Raw genomic sequence first — 13,794 nt, forward strand, 5'->3', positions numbered from 1 at the left:
GAGCCTGAAAAGCATTTCCAACCCCACTTACAAGTAAAACTAGCTAAAATGTGCCTGGCTTCTCTTCACTGAAAAGCTCATTCTGAGTACATTTTTAGCATACGTTTGCTCCTGCCGGGTCAGCTGAGCAGCGAATTTCTATTTAACCACCTGCTATCATGAGAGACCTCAGGGCTGCATGTTTTGAGCCCAGTACTGATCCTGAAAAGCGTTTCCAACCCCACTTACAAGCAAAACTAGCTAAAATGTGCCTGGCTGCTATTCAGTGAAAAGCTCATTCTGTGTACATTTTTGGCATACGTTTGCTCCTGCCGGGTCAGCTGAGCAGCGAATTTCTATTTAACCACCTGCTATCATGAGAGACTTCAGGGCTGCATGTTTTGAGCCCAGTACTGATCCTGAAAAGCGTTTCCAACCCCACTTACAAGTAAAACTAGCTAAAATGTGCCTGGCTGCTATTCACTGAAAAGCTCATTCTGTGTACATTTTTGGCATACCATTGCTCCTACCGGGTCAGCTGAGCAGCAAATTTCTATTTAACCATCTGATTTCATGAGAGACCTCAGGGCTGCATGTTTTGAGCCCAGCACTGAGCCTGAAAAGCGTTTCCAACGCCACTTACAAGTAAAACTAGCTAAAATGTGCCTGGCTTCTCTTCACTGAAAAGCTCATTCTGAGTACATTTTTAGCATACGTTTGCTCCTGCCGGGTCAGCTGAGAAGCGAATTTCTATTTAACCACCTGCTATCATGAGAGACCTCAGGGCTGCATGTTTTGAGCCCAGTATTGATCCTGAAAAGCGTTTCCAACCCCACTTACAAGTAAAACTAGCTAAAATGTGCCTGGCTGCTATTCACTGAAAAGCTCATTCTGTGTACATTTTTGGCATACGTTTGCACCTACCGGGTCAGCTGAGCAGCAAATTTCTATTTAACCATCTGCTTTCATGAGAGACCTCAGGGCTGCATGTTTTGAGCCCAGTACTGATCCTGAAAAGCGTTTCCAACCCCACTTACAAGTAAAACTAGCTAAAATGTGCCTGGCTGCTATTCACTGAAAAGCTCATTCTGTGTACATTTTTGGCATACGTTTGCTCCTACCGGGTCAGCTGAGCAGCGAATTTCTATTTAACCACCTGCCTTCATGAGAGACCTCAGGGCTGCATGTTTTGAGCCCAGTACTGAGCCTGAAAAGCATTTCCAACCCCACTTACAAATAAAACTAGCTAAAATGTGCCTGGCTGCTATTCACTGAAAAGCTCATTCTGTGTACATTTTTGGCATACGTTTGCTCCTACCGGGTCAGCTGAGCAGCGAATTTCTATTTAACCACCTGCTTTCATGAGAGACCTCAGGGCTGCATGTTTTGAGCCCAGTACTGAGCCTGAAAAGCATTTCCAACCCCACTTACAAGTAAAACTAGCTAAAATGTGCCTGGCTTCTCTTCACTGAAAAGCTCATTCTGAGTACATTTTTAGCATACGTTTGCTCCTGCCGGGTCAGCTGAGAAGCGAATTTCTATTTAACCACCTGCTATCATGAGAGACCTCAGGGCTGCATGTTTTGAGCCCAGTACTGATCCTGAAAAGCGTTTCCAACCCCACTTACAAGTAAAACTAGCTAAAATGTGCCTGGCTGCTATTCACTGAAAAGCTCATTTGTGTACATTTTTGGCATACGTTTAATCCTACCGGGTCAGCTGAGCAGCAAATTTCTATTTAACCACCTGCTTTCATGAGAGACCTCAGGGATGCATGTTTTGAGCCCAGTAATGAGCCTGAAAAGCATTTCCAACCCCACTTACAAGTAAAACTAGCTAAAATGTGCCTGGCTTCTCTTCACTGAAAAGCTCATTCTGAGAACATTTTTAGCATACGTTTGCTCCTGCTGGGTCAGCTGAGCAGCAAATTTCTATTTAACCACCTGCTATCATGAGAGACCTCAGGGCTGCATGTTTTGAGCCCAGTACTGATCCTGAAAAGCGTTTCCAACCCCACTTACAAGTAAAACTAGCTAAAATGTGCCTGGCTGCTATTCACTGAAAAGCTCATTCTGTGTACATTTTTGGCATACGTTTGCTCCTACCAGGTCAGCTGACCTGCGAATTTCTATTTGACCACCTGCTTTCATGAGAGACCTCAGGGCTGCATGTTTTGAGCCCAGTACTGAGCCTGAAAAGCATTTCCAACCCCACTTACAAGTAAAACTAGCTAAAATGTGCCTGGCTGCTATTCACTGAAAAGCTCATTCTGTGTACATTTTTGGCATACGTTTGCTCCTACCGGGTCAGCTGAGCAGCGAATTTCTATTTAACCACCTGCTTTCATGAGAGACCTCAGGGCTGCATGTTTTGAGCCCAGTACTGAGCCTGAAAAGCATTTCCAACCCCACTTACAAGTAAAACTAGCTAAAATGTGCCTGGCTTCTCTTCACTGAAAAGCTCATTCTGAGTACATTTTTAGCATACGTTTGCTCCTGCTGGGTCAGCTGAGCAGCGAATTTCTATTTAACCACCTGCTATCATGAGAGACCTCAGGGCTGCATGTTTTGAGCCCAGTACTGATCCTGAAAAGCGTTTCCAACCCCACTTACAAGTAAAACTAGCTAAAATGTGCCTGGCTGCTATTCACTGAAAAGCTCATTTGTGTACATTTTTGGCATACGTTTAATCCTACCGGGTCAGCTGAGCAGCAAATTTCTATTTAACCACCTGCTTTCATGAGAGACCTCAGGGATGCATGTTTTGAGCCCAGTACTGAGCCTGAAAAGCATTTCCAACCCCACTTACAAGTAAAACTAGCTAAAATGTGCCTGGCTTCTCTTCACTGAAAAGCTCATTCTGAGAACATTTTTAGCATACGTTTGCTCCTGCTGGGTCAGCTGAGCAGCAAATTTCTATTTAACCACCTGCTATCATGAGAGACCTCAGGGCTGCATGTTTTGAGCCCAGTACTGATCCTGAAAAGCGTTTCCAACCCCACTTACAAGTAAAACTAGCTAAAATGTGCCTGGCTGCTATTCACTGAAAAGCTCATTCTGTGTACATTTTTGGCATACGTTTGCTCCTACCAGGTCAGCTGACCTGCGAATTTCTATTTGACCACCTGCTTTCATGAGAGACCTCAGGGCTGCATGTTTTGAGCCCAGTACTGAGCCTGAAAAGCATTTCCAACCCCACTTACAAGTAAAACTAGCTAAAATGTGCCTGGCTGCTATTCACTGAAAAGCTCATTTGTGTACATTTTTGGCATACGTTTAATCCTACCGGGTCAGCTGAGCAGCAAATTTCTATTTAACCACCTGCTTTCATGAGAGACCTCAGGGATGCATGTTTTGAGCCCAGTACTGAGCCTGAAAAGCATTTCCAACCCCACTTACAAGTAAAACTAGCTAAAATGTGCCTGGCTTCTCTTCACTGAAAAGCTCATTCTGAGAACATTTTTAGCATACGTTTGCTCCTGCTGGGTCAGCTGAGCAGCAAATTTCTATTTAACCACCTGCTATCATGAGAGACCTCAGGGCTGCATGTTTTGAGCCCAGTACTGATCCTGAAAAGCGTTTCCAACCCCACTTACAAGTAAAACTAGCTAAAATGTGCCTGGCTGCTATTCACTGAAAAGCTCATTCTGTGTACATTTTTGGCATACGTTTGCTCCTACCAGGTCAGCTGACCTGCGAATTTCTATTTGACCACCTGATTTCATGAGAGACCTCAGGGCTGCATGTTTTGAGCCCAGTACTGAGCCTGAAAAGCATTTCCAACCCCACTTACAAGTAAAACTAGCTAAAATGTGCCTGGCTGCTATTCACTGAAAAGCTCATTCTGTGTACATTTTTGGCATACGTTTGCTCCTACCGGGTCAGCTGAGCAGCGAATTTCTATTTAACCACCTGCTTTCATGAGAGACCTCAGGGCTGCATGTTTTGAGCCCAGTACTGAGCCTGAAAAGCATTTCCAACCCCACTTACAAGTAAAACTAGCTAAAATGTGCCTGGCTTCTCTTCACTGAAAAGCTCATTCTGAGTACATTTTTAGCATACGTTTGCTCCTGCTGGGTCAGCTGAGCAGCGAATTTCTATTTAACCACCTGCTATCATGAGAGACCTCAGGGCTGCATGTTTTGAGCCCAGTACTGATCCTGAAAAGCGTTTCCAACCCCACTTACAAGTAAAACTAGCTAAAATGTGCCTGGCTGTTATTCACTGAAAAGCTCATTTGTGTACATTTTTGGCATACGTTTAATCCTACCGGGTCAGCTGAGCAGCAAATTTCTATTTAACCACCTGCTTTCATGAGAGACCTCAGGGATGCATGTTTTTAGCCCAGTACTGAGCCTGAAAAGCATTTCCAACCCCACTTACAAGTAAAACTAGCTAAAATGTGCCTGGCTTCTCTTCACTGAAAAGCTCATTCTGAGAACATTTTTAGCATATGTTTGCTCCTGCTGGGTCAGCTGAGCAGCAAATTTCTATTTAACCACCTGCTATCATGAGAGACCTCAGGGCTGCATGTTTTGAGCCCAGTACTGATCCTGAAAAGCGTTTCCAACCCCACTTACAAGTAAAACTAGCTAAAATGTGCCTGGCTGCTATTCACTGAAAAGCTCATTCTGTGTACATTTTTGGCATACGTTTGCTCCTACCAGGTCAGCTGACCTGCGAATTTCTATTTGACCACCTGCTTTCATGAGAGACCTCAGGGCTGCATGTTTTGAGCCCAGTACTGAGCCTGAAAAGCATTTCCAACCCCACTTACAAGTAAAACTAGCTAAAATGTGCCTGGCTGCTATTCACTGAAAAGCTCATTCTGTGTACATTTTTGGCATACGTTTGCTCCTACCGGGTCAGCTGAGCAGCGAATTTCTATTTAACCACCTGCTTTCATGAGAGACCTCAGGGCTGCATGTTTTGAGCCCAGTACTGAGCCTGAAAAGCATTTCCAACCCCACTTACAAGTAAAACTAGCTAAAATGTGCCTGGCTTCTCTTCACTGAAAAGCTCATTCTGAGTACATTTTTAGCATACGTTTGCTCCTGCCGGGTCAGCTGAGCAGCGAATTTCTATTTAACCACCTGCTATCATGAGAGACCTCAGGGCTGCATGTTTTGAGCCCAGTACTGATCCTGAAAAGCGTTTCCAACCCCACTTACAAGCAAAACTAGCTAAAATGTGCCTGGCTGCTATTCAGTGAAAAGCTCATTCTGTGTACATTTTTGGCATACGTTTGCTCCTGCCGGGTCAGCTGAGCAGCGAATTTCTATTTAACCACCTGCTATCATGAGAGACTTCAGGGCTGCATGTTTTGAGCCCAGTACTGATCCTGAAAAGCGTTTCCAACCCCACTTACAAGTAAAACTAGCTAAAATGTGCCTGGCTGCTATTCACTGAAAAGCTCATTCTGTGTACATTTTTGGCATACCATTGCTCCTACCGGGTCAGCTGAGCAGCGAATTTCTATTTAACCATCTGCTTTCATGAGAGACCTCAGGGCTGCATGTTTTGAGCCCAGCACTGAGCCTGAAAAGCGTTTCCAACGCCACTTACAAGTAAAACTAGCTAAAATGTGCCTGGCTTCTCTTCACTGAAAAGCTCATTCTGAGTACATTTTTAGCATACGTTTGCTCCTGCCGGGTCAGCTGAGAAGCGAATTTCTATTTAACCACCTGCTATCATGAGAGACCTCAGGGCTGCATGTTTTGAGCCCAGTATTGATCCTGAAAAGCGTTTCCAACCCCACTTACAAGTAAAACTAGCTAAAATGTGCCTGGCTGCTATTCACTGAAAAACTCATTCTGTGTACATTTTTGGCATACGTTTGCACCTACCGGGTCAGCTGAGCAGCAAATTTCTATTTAACCATCTGCTTTCATGAGAGACCTCAGGGCTGCATGTTTTGAGCCCAGTACTGATCCTGAAAAGCGTTTCCAACCCCACTTACAAGTAAAACTAGCTAAAATGTGCCTGGCTGCTATTCACTGAAAAGCTCATTCTGTGTACATTTTTGGCATACGTTTGCTCCTACCGGGTCAGCTGAGCAGCGAATTTCTATTTAACCACCTGCCTTCATGAGAGACCTCAGGGCTGCATGTTTTGAGCCCAGTACTGAGCCTGAAAAGCATTTCCAACCCCACTTACAAATAAAACTAGCTAAAATGTGCCTGGCTGCTATTCACTGAAAAGCTCATTCTGTGTACATTTTTGGCATACGTTTGCTCCTACCGGGTCAGCTGAGCAGCAAATTTCTATTTAACCTCCTGCTTTCATGAGAGACCTCAGGGCTGCATGTTTTGAGACCAGTACTGATCCTGAAAAGCGTTTCCAACCCCACTTACAAGTAAAACTAGCTAAAATGTGCCTGGCTGCTATTCACTGAAAAGCTCATTCTGAGTACATTTTTAGCATACGTTTGCTCCTGCTGGGTCAGCTGAGCAGCGAATTTCTATTTAACCACCTGCTATCATGAGAGACCTCAGGGCTGCATGTTTTGAGCCCAGTATTGATCCTGAAAAGCGTTTCCAACCCCACTTACAAGTAAAACTAGCTAAAATGTGCCTGGCTGCTATTCACTGAAAAGCTCATTCTGTGTACATTTTTGGCATACGTTTGCTCCTACCGGGTCAGCTGAGCAGCGAATTTCTATTTACCACCTGCTTTCATGAGAGACCTCAGGGCTGCATGTTTTGAGCCCAGTACTGAGCCTGAAAAGCATTTCCAACCCCACTTACAAGTAAAACTAGCTAAAATGTGCCTGGCTTCTCTTCACTGAAAAGCTCATTCTGAGTACATTTTTAGCATACGTTTGCTCCTGCCGGGTCAGCTGAGCAGCGAATTTCTATTTAACCACCTGCTATCATAAGAGACCTCAGGGCTGCATGTTTTGAGCCCAGTACTGATCCTGAAAAGCGTTTCCAACCCCACTTACAAGTAAAACTAGCTAAAATGTGCCTGGCTTCTCTTCTCTGAAAAGCTCATTCTGAGTACATTTTTAGCATACGTTTGCTCCTGCTGGGTCAGCTGAGCAGCGAATTTCTATTTAACCACCTGCTATCATGAGAGACCTCAGGGCTGCATGTTTTGAGCCCAGTACTGATCCTGAAAAGCGTTTCCAACACAACTTACAAGTAAAACTAGCTAAAATGTGCCTGGCTGCTATTCACTGAAAATTTCATTCTGTGTACATTTTTGGCATACCTTTGCTCCTACCGGGTCAGCTGAGCAGCGAATTTCTATTTAACCACCTGCTTTCATGAGAGACCTCAGAGCTGCATGTTTTGAGCCCTGTACTGAGCCTGAAAAGCGTTTCCAACCCCACTTACAAGTAAAACTAGCTAAAATGTGCCTGGCTGCTATTCACTAAAAAGCTCATTCTCTGTACATTTTTGGCATACGTTTGCTCCTACCGGGTCAGCTGAGCAGCGAATTTCTATTTAACCACCTGCTTTCATGAGAGACCTCAGGGCTGCATGTTTTGAGCCCAGTACTGAGCCTGAAAAGCATTTCCAACCCCACTTACAAGTAAAACTAGCTAAAATGTGCCTGGCTTCTCTTCACTGAAAAGCTCATTCTGAGTACATTTTTAGCATACGTTTGCTCCTGCCGGGTCAGCTGAGAAGCGAATTTCTATTTAACCACCTGCTATCATGAGAGACCTCAGGGCTGCATGTTTTGAGCCCAGTACTGATCCTGAAAAGCGTTTCCAACCCCACTTACAAGTAAAACTAGCTAAAATGTGCCTGGCTGCTATTCACTGAAAAGCTCATTTGTGTACATTTTTGGCATACGTTTAATCCTACCGGGTCAGCTGAGCAGCAAATTTCTATTTAACCACCTGCTTTCATGAGAGACCTCAGGGATGCATGTTTTGAGCCCAGTAATGAGCCTGAAAAGCATTTCCAACCCCTCTTACAAGTAAAACTAGCTAAAATGTGCCTGGCTTCTCTTCACTGAAAAGCTCATTCTGAGAACATTTTTAGCATACGTTTGCTCCTGCTGGGTCAGCTGAGCAGCAAATTTCTATTTAACCACCTGCTATCATGAGAGACCTCAGGGCTGCATGTTTTGAGCCCAGTACTGATCCTGAAAAGCGTTTCCAACCCCACTTACAAGTAAAACTAGCTAAAATGTGCCTGGCTGCTATTCACTGAAAAGCTCATTCTGTGTACATTTTTGGCATACGTTTGCTCCTACCAGGTCAGCTGACCTGCGAATTTCTATTTGACCACCTGCTTTCATGAGAGACCTCAGGGCTGCATGTTTTGAGCCCAGTACTGAGCCTGAAAAGCATTTCCAACCCCACTTACAAGTAAAACTAGCTAAAATGTGCCTGGCTGCTATTCACTGAAAAGCTCATTCTGTGTACATTTTTGGCATACGTTTGCTCCTACCGGGTCAGCTGAGCAGCGAATTTCTATTTAACCACCTGCTTTCATGAGAGACCTCAGGGCTGCATGTTTTGAGCCCAGTACTGAGCCTGAAAAGCATTTCCAACCCCACTTACAAGTAAAACTAGCTAAAATGTGCCTGGCTTCTCTTCACTGAAAAGCTCATTCTGAGTACATTTTTAGCATACGTTTGCTCCTGCTGGGTCAGCTGAGCAGCGAATTTCTATTTAACCACCTGCTATCATGAGAGACCTCAGGGCTGCATGTTTTGAGCCCAGTACTGATCCTGAAAAGCGTTTCCAACCCCACTTACAAGTAAAACTAGCTAAAATGTGCCTGGCTGTTATTCACTGAAAAGCTCATTTGTGTACATTTTTGGCATACGTTTAATCCTACCGGGTCAGCTGAGCAGCAAATTTCTATTTAACCACCTGCTTTCATGAGAGACCTCAGGGATGCATGTTTTGAGCCCAGTACTGAGCCTGAAAAGCATTTCCAACCCCACTTACAAGTAAAACTAGCTAAAATGTGCCTGGCTTCTCTTCACTGAAAAGCTCATTCTGAGAACATTTTTAGCATACGTTTGCTCCTGCTGGGTCAGCTGAGCAGCAAATTTCTATTTAACCACCTGCTATCATGAGAGACCTCAGGGCTGCATGTTTTGAGCCCAGTACTGATCCTGAAAAGCGTTTCCAACCCCACTTACAAGTAAAACTAGCTAAAATGTGCCTGGCTGCTATTCACTGAAAAGCTCATTCTGTGTACATTTTTGGCATACGTTTGCTCCTACCAGGTCAGCTGACCTGCGAATTTCTATTTGACCACCTGCTTTCATGAGAGACCTCAGGGCTGCATGTTTTGAGCCCAGTACTGAGCCTGAAAAGCATTTCCAACCCCACTTACAAGTAAAACTAGCTAAAATGTGCCTGGCTGCTATTCACTGAAAAGCTCATTCTGTGTACATTTTTGGCATACGTTTGCTCCTACCGGGTCAGCTGAGCAGCGAATTTCTATTTAACCACCTGCTTTCATGAGAGACCTCAGGGCTGCATGTTTTGAGCCCAGTACTGAGCCTGAAAAGCATTTCCAACCCCACTTACAAGTAAAACTAGCTAAAATGTGCCTGGCTTCTCTTCACTGAAAAGCTCATTCTGAGTACATTTTTAGCATACGTTTGCTCCTGCTGGGTCAGCTGAGCAGCGAATTTCTATTTAACCACCTGCTATCATGAGAGACCTCAGGGCTGCATGTTTTGAGCCCAGTACTGATCCTGAAAAGCGTTTCCAACCCCACTTACAAGTAAAACTAGCTAAAATGTGCCTGGCTGTTATTCACTGAAAAGCTCATTTGTGTACATTTTTGGCATACGTTTAATCCTACCGGGTCAGCTGAGCAGCAAATTTCTATTTAACCACCTGCTTTCATGAGAGACCTCAGGGATGCATGTTTTTAGCCCAGTACTGAGCCTGAAAAGCATTTCCAACCCCACTTACAAGTAAAACTAGCTAAAATGTGCCTGGCTTCTCTTCACTGAAAAGCTCATTCTGAGTACATTTTTAGCATACGTTTGCTCCTGCCGGGTCAGCTGAGCAGCGAATTTCTATTTAACCACCTGCTATCATGAGAGACCTCAGGGCTGCATGTTTTGAGCCCAGTACTGATCCTGAAAAGCGTTTCCAACCCCACTTACAAGCAAAACTAGCTAAAATGTGCCTGGCTGCTATTCAGTGAAAAGCTCATTCTGTGTACATTTTTGGCATACGTTTGCTCCTGCCGGGTCAGCTGAGCAGCGAATTTCTATTTAACCACCTGCTATCATGAGAGACTTCAGGGCTGCATGTTTTGAGCCCAGTACTGATCCTGAAAAGCGTTTCCAACCCCACTTACAAGTAAAACTAGCTAAAATGTGCCTGGCTGCTATTCACTGAAAAGCTCATTCTGTGTACATTTTTGGCATACCATTGCTCCTACCGGGTCAGCTGAGCAGCGAATTTCTATTTAACCATCTGCTTTCATGAGAGACCTCAGGGCTGCATGTTTTGAGCCCAGCACTGAGCCTGAAAAGCGTTTCCAACGCCACTTACAAGTAAAACTAGCTAAAATGTGCCTGGCTTCTCTTCACTGAAAAGCTCATTCTGAGTACATTTTTAGCATACGTTTGCTCCTGCCGGGTCAGCTGAGAAGCGAATTTCTATTTAACCACCTGCTATCATGAGAGACCTCAGGGCTGCATGTTTTGAGCCCAGTATTGATCCTGAAAAGCGTTTCCAACCCCACTTACAAGTAAAACTAGCTAAAATGTGCCTGGCTGCTATTCACTGAAAAACTCATTCTGTGTACATTTTTGGCATACGTTTGCACCTACCGGGTCAGCTGAGCAGCAAATTTCTATTTAACCATCTGCTTTCATGAGAGACCTCAGGGCTGCATGTTTTGAGCCCAGTACTGATCCTGAAAAGCGTTTCCAACCCCACTTACAAGTAAAACTAGCTAAAATGTGCCTGGCTGCTATTCACTGAAAAGCTCATTCTGTGTACATTTTTGGCATACGTTTGCTCCTACCGGGTCAGCTGAGCAGCGAATTTCTATTTAACCACCTGCCTTCATGAGAGACCTCAGGGCTGCATGTTTTGAGCCCAGTACTGAGCCTGAAAAGCATTTCCAACCCCACTTACAAATAAAACTAGCTAAAATGTGCCTGGCTGCTATTCACTGAAAAGCTCATTCTGTGTACATTTTTGGCATACGTTTGCTCCTACCGGGTCAGCTGAGCAGCAAATTTCTATTTAACCTCCTGCTTTCATGAGAGACCTCAGGGCTGCATGTTTTGAGACCAGTACTGATCCTGAAAAGCGTTTCCAACCCCACTTACAAGTAAAACTAGCTAAAATGTGCCTGGCTGCTATTCACTGAAAAGCTCATTCTGAGTACATTTTTAGCATACGTTTGCTCCTGCTGGGTCAGCTGAGCAGCGAATTTCTATTTAACCACCTGCTATCATGAGAGACCTCAGGGCTGCATGTTTTGAGCCCAGTATTGATCCTGAAAAGCGTTTCCAACCCCACTTACAAGTAAAACTAGCTAAAATGTGCCTGGCTGCTATTCACTGAAAAGCTCATTCTGTGTACATTTTTGGCATACGTTTGCTCCTACCGGGTCAGCTGAGCAGGGAATTTCTATTTACCACCTGCTTTCATGAGAGACCTCAGGGCTGCATGTTTTGAGCCCAGTACTGAGCCTGAAAAGCATTTCCAACCCCACTTACAAGTAAAACTAGCTAAAATGTGCCTGGCTTCTCTTCACTGAAAAGCTCATTCTGAGTACATTTTTAGCATACGTTTGCTCCTGCCGGGTCAGGTGAGCAGCGAATTTCTATTTAACCACCTGCTATCATAAGAGACCTCAGGGCTGCATGTTTTGAGCCCAGTACTGATCCTGAAAAGCGTTTCCAACCCCACTTACAAGTAAAACTAGCTAAAATGTGCCTGGCTTCTCTTCACTGAAAAGCTCATTCTGAGTACATTTTTAGCATACGTTTGCTCCTGCTGGGTCAGCTGAGCAGCGAATTTCTATTTAACCACCTGCTATCATGAGAGACCTCAGGGCTGCATGTTTTGAGCCCAGTACTGATCCTGAAAAGCGTTTCCAACACCACTTACAAGTAAAACTAGCTAAAATGTGCCTGGCTGCTATTCACTGAAAAGCTCATTCTGTGTACATTTTTGGCATACCTTTGCTCCTACCGGGTCAGCTGAGCAGCGAATTTCTATTTAAGCACCTGCTTTCATGAGAGACCTCAGGGCTGCATGTTTTGAGCCCAGTACTGAGCCTGAAAAGCATTTCCAACCCCACTTACAAGTAAAACTAGCAAAAATGTGCCTGGCTTCTCTTCACTGAAAAGCTCATTCTGAGTACATTTTTAGCATACATTTGCTCCTGCGGGGTCAGCTGAGCAGCGAATTTCTATTTAACCACCTGCTTTCATGAGAGACCTCCGGGATGCATGTTTTGAGCCCAGCACTGAGCCTGAAAAGCGTTTCCAACGCCACTTACACGTAAAACTAGCTAAAATGTGCCTGGCTTCTCTTCACTGAAAAGCTCATTCTGAGTACATTTTTAGCATACGTTTGCTCCTGCCGGGTCAGCTGAGCAGCGAATTTCTATTTAACCACCTGCTATCATGAGAGACCTCAGGGATGCATGGTTTGAGCCCAGTACTGATCCTGAAAAGCGTTTCCAACCCCACTTACAAGTAAAACTAGCTAAAATGTGCCTGGCTTCTCTTCACTGAAAAGCTCATTCTGAGTACATTTTTAGCATACGTTTGCTCCTGCCGGGTCAGCTGAGCGGCGAATTTCTATTTAACCACCTGCTTTCATGAGAGACCTCAGGGCTGCATGTTTTGAGCCCAGTACTGAGCCTGAAAAGCATTTCCAACCCCACTTACAAGTAAAACTAGCTAAAATGTGCCTGGCTTCTCTTCACTGAAAAGCTCATTCTGAGTACATTTTTAGCATACGTTTGCTCCTGCCGGGTCAGCTGAGCAGCGAATTTCTATTTAACCACCTGCTATCATGAGAGACCTCAGGGCTGCATGTTTTGAGCCCAGTACTGATCCTGAAAAGCGTTTCCAACCCCACTTACAAGTAAAACTAGCTAAAATGTGCCTGGCTGCTATTCACTAAAAAGCTCATTCTCTGTACATTTTTGGCATACGTTTGCTCCTACCGGGTCAGCTGAGCAGCGAATTTCTATTTAACCACCTGCTTTCATGAGAGACCTCAGAGCTGCATGTTTTGAGCCCTGTACTGAGCCTGAAAAGCGTTTCCAACCCCACTTACAAGTAAAACTAGCTAAAATGTGCCTGGCTGCTATTCACTAAAAAGCTCATTCTCTGTACATTTTTGGCATACGTTTGCTCCTACCGGGTCAGCTGAGCAGCGAATTTCCATTTAACCACCTGCTTTCATGAGAGACCTCAGGGCTGCATGTTTTGAGCCCAGTACTGAGCCTGAAAAGCATTTCCAACCCCACTTACAAGTAAAACTAGCTAAAATGTGCCTGGCTTCTCTTCACTGAAAAGCTCATTCTGAGTACATTTTTAGCATACGTTTGCTCCTGCCGGGTCAGCTGAGAAGCGAATTTCTATTTAACCACCTGCTATCATGAGAGACCTCAGGGCTGCATGTTTTGAGCCCAGTATTGATCCTGAAAAGCGTTTCCAACCCCACTTACAAGTAAAACTAGCTAAAATGTGCCTGGCTGCTATTCACTGAAAAGCTCATTCTGTGTACATTTTTGGCATACGTTTGCTCCTACCGGGTCAGCTGAGCAGCGAATTTCTATTTACCACCTGCTTTCATGAGAGACCTCAGGGCTGCATGTTTTGAGCCCAGTACTGAGCCTGAAAAGCA

The sequence above is a fragment of the Lissotriton vulgaris genome, chromosome 8, assembly GCF_964263255.1.
Source record: "Lissotriton vulgaris chromosome 8, aLisVul1.2, whole genome shotgun sequence".
NCBI classification, from domain to species: Eukaryota; Metazoa; Chordata; class Amphibia; order Caudata; family Salamandridae; genus Lissotriton; species Lissotriton vulgaris.